Here is a 7,987-nt window from a genome sequence, read left to right as displayed (position 1 = left end):
TATTATACGTGTGTGATGTAAAAGTTAAATGGCGCAACCTAAACATAAAACGTTAGCTCCAAGCGAAAAAAATTGAAGCAATCAATTTAGTAGATAATGGCTTTATGAAAAAATTTGGCATTCGACGAATTCACTACCGATAATATAAAAAAAAATTAGAAAGAATTTAAGCGAAAATTTAATAACAAAATCATCAGACATTGAGAAAAAAATGCCATAGCAATAGATCGCGACAGAATTCACAGTGAGATACATTTCGCAGTTTTCGAGTTGTTTCAAAAGGTCAGAACTAGCTAAAAATAATCCAACTATTTTTCAATTCAAATTAATGAATTGTTTTCAGAAGCAGTAATGAGTAGAAAAAAAATTATAATTTTTTTCTTTCCTGAACGTAAATTTCATGCTTTACAGCATGAAATTTTCAATGCTTTCCTTGTTCGATCAGTGTATATTATGCGTCACACTGGCCAGGAATATTACAGGTACTTCAAGAGTTCATATCTAGAATGTATCGAATTGCGGTTGTTCTTGGCGAAAAAAGACACAAAAGTTATATAAAATACGTGCAATTTTATGACTAGTCGATAAAAAGAAAGGATTTGCTACTGAAAGCTTACAATCGTTTCAAAACGAAAGAATATTTTTTCTTGCGTTGAGATGAAACATTTTTAACTGCTATGGCAATAATATGAGATCAGAAACCTCTGTCATTTGCATTCTCTTTTAAATAGTTAAATTTTGATCAAAATCTTTATTTGGAAAATTTACCTTTAAGTACGGAAGATAACGAATGAATTTATGAATTTATGAGAATGACAGAATTAAGTGCAGAGGGGAAGCAAACTAATGATATTTTACGATATACAATTGTGCTGAAGTTAAATTCATTGTAGGTGATCAGGACGTCAAGGAACAGAAAGAAATTGGTTCTTTCGAATTCAAAACGTAGCTGAATAGCAGAATCAACTGGATTCATTTTGGTGCATGAGAAATTAAATTCCCGAAACTAATTTCTTGACTTTTCAAAGCCCTTTCTACTGAATCATTGGCTAATAATAATTTTACATTAAAGACATCATAATGAAATTTTTAGAAAAAATATTTTTAAAATTTATGAACAAACAGTAGTGAAATTTTTATGGTGTAAGTGTTGTGGTCTAGTAAAGGAGAAAAGATGGAAACCATGTGTTTTGCTAGCCGTGAACAAATCATGCCTAGGTTCGAAACAATGTGTAAGAATGGAATATCCGTTTTGTGAATATTAGGAAGAAAATATGGAAACAAGTATATTTTTGGCTAACTGTTAACAAGTCATGCCTAGATTCGAAACAATCTGATAGCATGGAAAATCCATTTTGTGAATTTTGGGAAAAGCAAATGACCTGGCACAATACGCAATAGGCGGAATAATCGGAAGTACTTTTGGAGATTTATTTGCTGCTCTTATTTTTGAGAAGTTCAAGATGAACGATCTTTACGATCTTTTTAAGAAGGTTTTGCTAAACGCATACTATTATTACCCAAACAATTGTAAAAATTTTCCTGAATACTGTAATAACAGCTTACTTCTTTAATTAAACGCGTTTAATGAAGCAATGAGACTTTTGGATGTGATTAATAATAAGCAAACATAAATTGTACTTTTTTGTTTTTAATTAAAATTTATAGCAGAATTAAGTTGTTAGTTTATTCATATTGAATTTTATGTCGATAAGCTCTATATTTATATCTTTGTTTTTATTTATTTATTTATTTTTCAAATTTGGACTGGTTAAAACCAAGTCGGACTGGTTAAAATTAAAATCGAATATCTCTTACAAATCCTTCTAGATTTTTAATATCCGGATTGGACTACATTTTCTTTTGCTTGGATCTTAATTTTTGGTAACAACTTCTGTATGCATGTTAACATTCATATTTATAATCATTTGCTTTTAGTCTTTTAGATACACAAATCCTGTAATGAGCAATAAACATATAACCATAACATGACAGAAACATTTCTGTTTGAACATCATAAGCACATAAAAATATAAAATTCAAATTTCATCACCGATTTCTTTTAACTTATGAAGTTAATGATTACATCTTCTCCCAAACTACAGCTGTTTAAAATGCATATAATTGTACATAAAATGTATATTGGTTGTACTATATTCTGAAATGCTACAATGTTGAATTCATCTGAAATAGTCTATGATTTTTTTTTTTTTTTTTTTTTTTTTTTTTTTTTTTTTGTTCTTCAACGAAAGCATTTTGACAGGACTTTTTCATATAATTGAGAGAAAATTCAACAATCGAAACAGCAGATTTGAAACCTACCTACATCTACACTGAAACACTGCCTGAGGATTTAGGTTAAAGATTTCAGCAAGCCGCATAAAAAACCATTGATGAAAATGAATTTCTTCTTTCATAAATAATTCAATCATTTTTCATCAAATTTGTAACAACATGCTTCAAAAACGAGATTGTGATGTACTGTTATGAATATATGTCAATGAAGTTTAATATTATCAATGAAATAATCTCTTTCCGAAATTAAAAAAAAATTAGTTTAATTTTTCCTCAAAATAAAAATGCCGCACTTAGCGTATTTAGAGTGATATATTTAGTAAATGAAATAAAACAAGTTGAAGGCAATTTTGCAAAAACTAATCTAAGTCAATTAAATAAGAATTAAGAGCTTTTCATTTGAGATGGCATTAAATGCGACTTTTTATGCATAATGAGTAATAAATATGAATTTTTTTTTTAAATTTTCGATTATCAGGGAGGATTAAGAATTTGTTGCCTTATGTGAACCAGATACGCACATGTAAAAAAAATTACTAATGTCTTCAGAAGAAATCTAGTGTTATTTTAAATTAATTCATTTATGATATATCTTATATATTTTGAGATAAACGTACTGTTTTGAAGCCTTAAATACTGATTTTCCATTTTCATTAATTTCTGAACAAATGTACTTTTCTAATAATTGCTTGAATTGCTAGACAACATTTTATTCCAATAATAATGATAAAAATGTCAAACGTTAAACTATTATATCTTTTTTTGTGGTAAAAGGGATAAAAGTATCCATTAAAAGCTTAAATACAGCTTTTAGACTTACAAAGCCAGCATTTTAGAATAACATTCGGCTTTGCAGAATAAAGATTCAAATCAGTGATAATGGCATTGCTCAATATAAATTTCAAATCAGTTTATAGATAAAATGAAGTAATCTAGTTGTTTTTAATCCCGGGACAAAATGAACATGAGCATAAATAAATCTAAATTTCTGTTTGTTGATTTCTCTCAGGCGAAACTACACAAAACCTGCTTACCTTGTGCGTTCTACTTTCAAGTAAATGGATGTCAGAGAGTGTGAAGTATTTTTCCCTACTTCATTCAAAAATCCCTTTCTTCTCAGTCTACAGTAAAATTTTTCGCTAACTTTCAAAATCCACAGTGACTCCTTTCCTTAACTTCCAAATTCATTAACATCTAAATAATGCAAGAATTTAGTTTTATTAATCTGTCGGGTTTAAAGTATCATTCTCCAAAGCAAAATACACTACTTATCAAATGGAATTTCTCTCTCTCTTTTTTTAGCCTTTGCCTGCATTCTTAGTAAATCGATTTTGGAAAAAAACCTGTTACTTTTTCCCATTAGTAAAATCTCTTTGTTGTAAAATTAAGCTGGTTTTTCTCTCCAAACATGCGATTGAAATAAAGTTAAAAATCTTTTTTAAGTTTTTTTTCTATAAATTTCCAGAAAGGAAAACGAAAACAAAAACGAGTTTCTGCGTTTCACACACTGTTACTAGTGAGACAAATTTTCTCTTGGATATTTGCTTTCCTCAGATTTACGGTACTTATTATGCTCGTCACGACAAAATTTTTTATCACAAGTTCTTCACCGTGAACAGCCCAGTCCTAACTGGTTTTTGCAAGGAAGTCAATAAAAAAATTAGCTCGCGGCAAGAAATATTGATTATTTGCTTCTAATTAGTTTCGTCTGCTCCTGCACGATATGCAATAAATTAGAAAAATAGCCGAGTTCTGGATTTTAACGAATGCGTTCCACATCAGATAATACGCAGCTCAGTAGCTGTTTATGATTTCTTTTAAACATTTACAAAACATTAAAAATATTTCATTGTTTAAATTTATGTACTTAAATAATTCAGTGCTTTATATACTCATATTATAAATATACACGATGCATTCTCTTAAGAAACATATATTATGCACGCTATTTTGTTCCTTCTCAGTTCATAAAAATATCTGAAAATCCAAATTCTGCCAAATTTCATTAAAATTTAATTTCACCTCTGTTACATTTTCAAATTTTGCAAATGTAATCAATAACTGCCTCATTGTTATTTGACTTTCTAAGAATAGTCGAGTCCTATTCGCTTTACACATGAGGAATATCACGAAAACATTCATGTAGCCGTCTTATTCTCTAGGGCTTAATCATCCTGTGTGCCTACCAACGGCCGAGTGGTTAAAATACTAAGCACAATAAGTTTGACTTGGGTCCGAATCCCTGCAAATGGGCTGATTGCAGAGTGTATTTTCTGGTTTCTCCCATGCATAACGTTAATACGACCATTGTCCCTTAGAAAATCTTCCACCAAAGTTTACCTTATCTTAGGTTGTCCTGCCAGGGGTCGATAAGTGTGCTAGCAAATCTATACTCTGGCAGCCTTTGCACCGGTGTTATAAAAACATTGAACCTGACGGATCCAGTTGCTCCGAGGTGAGCTCCTAGGGCCTCTGGAAGCAGCTTGGCATAAATCCCCAAACTGGTGGTACTAGTAGCTCGTGTGTGCCCACTAAAAATGCCGGTTAATGTCCCCAAAGTGAGGTAACCCGCGCAGTACTGGTGGATAGTATTTTTGACGACCAGTCAAACCTTCAGGTAAATAGTTCCTTCTCTTCGTCGTTACTAACCCCTCTGATTGGTGACCCCCTGAGTATGAGAGATTTTTCAAAGTCCGTTGATTCGAAGGAGAGATAGACCCGGGTCTCAGTAAAAGGTGAGCAAACGTTACTCTCTAAGGCTTGACAGACCCAGCTCTTCCTTGATATCGAGGATATAAGCTGGAGTCAGGTCGCGTAGTGCCTTCTGTTTGTGGTGAAACACGAATCAGTTAATCTTAAGTTAGCTAGACTTCGCGTGCTTTGCGGTAATTCAAGTGATCTAATCCAATTTTTACAGCATTTTAGCATTTTTAATCTTAACAATTGATATCGCTTTGTAAGATATCTAATGTTAATTAACCAGTTATTATGATTTAAGCTCCTTTCCCTATTCCTCAGCAGAATGCAAATTAAGTTTTTGTACATTTAAGCATTTAAGCTGAGGGTTTTGATTCTTTAGATTAGAGTTTCTGGTAATCGCCTCTTGCTATTATTTATTCTCACCAGGTCTGCTTAAAGTTATATCTGTCTTTAGCGTTTTGGTAGTTGATGTTTCAACACGATAAAATTCTTAGTCAGCTTAATTAATCTATGTTATGTGTAGTCTTGGAGTACTTTACCTGCACTTCGAATTTAACTTCTGTTATGTTAATTTAAATCCCACAAGTAGTGGAAGTTTCTTCTGTAGCACAAGTTAAAATGTTCTTTTTAATTTAAGTCTAAATATAAAGGTTATTTTAGCTTTCATAAGAATTTTGTGAGCTGTTTAAGATGTAGCCAAACTCGCTATTAATCTAGAATCTAATGCAGAATTTTAATGCTACCTTTCAGTTACAATAGAAACCTTACAGCTTTTCCCCCTCGAACACTCACTGCATAACGAACACGCTGCAAAAAACTATTGTGTTGTAGTGCTGTGTTTTAAATTTAATCATTTTGTAAAAATTATATAAGCAAAGTATTGATTAATCTTTTTCTTCCGAAATTTCATGTAATCTAAATTTTCTTTTAAGGCTGAGGTTCTTTGTTTTATTATAATGAAAATAACCTAACTTTAATTTTAAAGCTTTAATTTTAATGATTCAACTTCCTTTTCAGTTGAATCGCAGCGACTACAATCTTTAATGCCGTTATATTCAATGCCTCTCGGAGATTTCCATGCAGGAGTTTTCTTTGTCACTTAAATTCAGAAGAACCAATTGTGAGCGATAAGCATCTTTCAGAATGTAGTAAATCAGTAGTGAACGTTAAAACGGCAATGCATTTAAAGTTGAACTAAGCGACTGTTTCATTTGGTGAGAACTTAACGCCTTTGCAAAACAAAACAGTTTGTGCCATCCTTAAAGCATGGAATGAATTGCAAACTCCTTCTTAATAATTCACTCCGAATATTTAACATATGGAAAACCATTAAAAATAAAAAAAAAGATGGGAATTCATTAGATTTTTAATTTATAATTCAATACAAGAAATAATTATTAATCTTGCATTATAAAAAACAAACCAAATTCCTAACATCTAATGCATAAGAGAAAAGAATGCAACGGCTAAAAAGGAAAATTTCTATGCTCACAGAATTAATAACAGAGATCTGTACACACTGCTTGTCGCTAAATTCTTAAACCTAACATTAATAAAATCTGGATAGTTAAATTTTTTCTCCCTCAATACACAGCATTTAACAAGGTTGTACGTATAAAATATTTCTTCACAAAATCAAGTACATGTTATTCAGAAAGCTTTTTTTATACTTCTTACCATTCAAACTACACGTGCATTATTATAAAGAACTTCACTAGGGTACTCTTTTCACACTTAAGCAAAGAATTTACGATTTGTAAAAATAGAGAAATAAGACTTCAGAATAATATCAGATTAAAATTTATGAAGGAATTGCAAAATAAAAGTTAAACGGTACAGAAAATACGAGAAAGATTTTAAAGGGCTTAAACGCAACATTCTTATGCAAACCAGGAAAAAAAAGAAAGCCTAAATTAACAGGTGAAAATTTTATACTTTTCTTATATACTTTATGACACTGAAAAACTTTCAGTTATCGTAGATTCGATGCACATTATCAACTTTTTTATATGTAAGTAAGATTAAATTTGGTTTTGAGCTTAAGTTTAGAACAAATATGTTATGAATGACAGACTTGTAATTCTTTTGGCTGTAAACATACATAAGAGCCCATTTAGGAAACGGTTGAATTCTAAATTAATATGTGTAAGTACAAGATGTTTGACGGATGATTCAAAAGTAAAGGGGCAAATATTGTTAAAAAGAAATATTTTGTTCTATGTAAAAGATCTTTTTTTGTTCATATACAAACTAAAATATTTCTAAAGAAACTATATATTTGCTATAGCTGTAAAAGCATATGGAGTGCAATTTACTTATTATATTTTTATCTTTCAATATCATCTTCTAAAATTTTGTTTGCACATCTTTCATACGATACTTTCATGCATAAATGCATAACCAAATGCAACTGATTCAACAGAAAGCAACAAAGATCAATAAACTTTAAAAGTACACAAGTACTTAACACGAAAACATCACAAAGAAAATTGTAACAAACATTGATTAAGATTTATTTTACGTATTATAAGAGAATAAGATTTATTTTACACATTCATCAATGCTTAGTTTTTATTAAAAAAATTCTTATAAAGTAAATTTTAAAAATTTAGCTTTTTTATTTCCATTTTAATTTTCCTGATAACAAGAAATTGAACTCTAAATGCCGCACTTGCAAACAGACATACTTTCACTAGAACTGGAGTAAATTTACATTAAGTTTTGCTTGAACAATTTTTGGAGGACCCCCCCCCCCCAAAAAAAAAAATTTAAATCTTTAAACTGATCTTTGAAATTTTAGGTCTTCATTTTATTCCTCTGTTTATTTTTCAAACTTCTATTGTTCCTCCAATTCCAGAAACGCCGAGCGGTAACGTCGTTGAACACTGGTAGTTCGGTCCGAGGTTCGAATCCCGCGAACGGGCTGGCTGCATGGGTGTTTTCGTGGTTTTCCCCATTTGTAACGTGTATACGAGACAGTTTCCCTTAAAAA

This window comes from Stegodyphus dumicola, chromosome X1, assembly GCF_044657685.1.
Source record: "Stegodyphus dumicola isolate Sdum_Otavi_A_Nest chromosome X1, ASM4465768v1".
NCBI lineage: Eukaryota > Metazoa > Arthropoda > Arachnida > Araneae > Eresidae > Stegodyphus > Stegodyphus dumicola.
Note: the sequence above shows the minus strand (reverse complement) of the source record.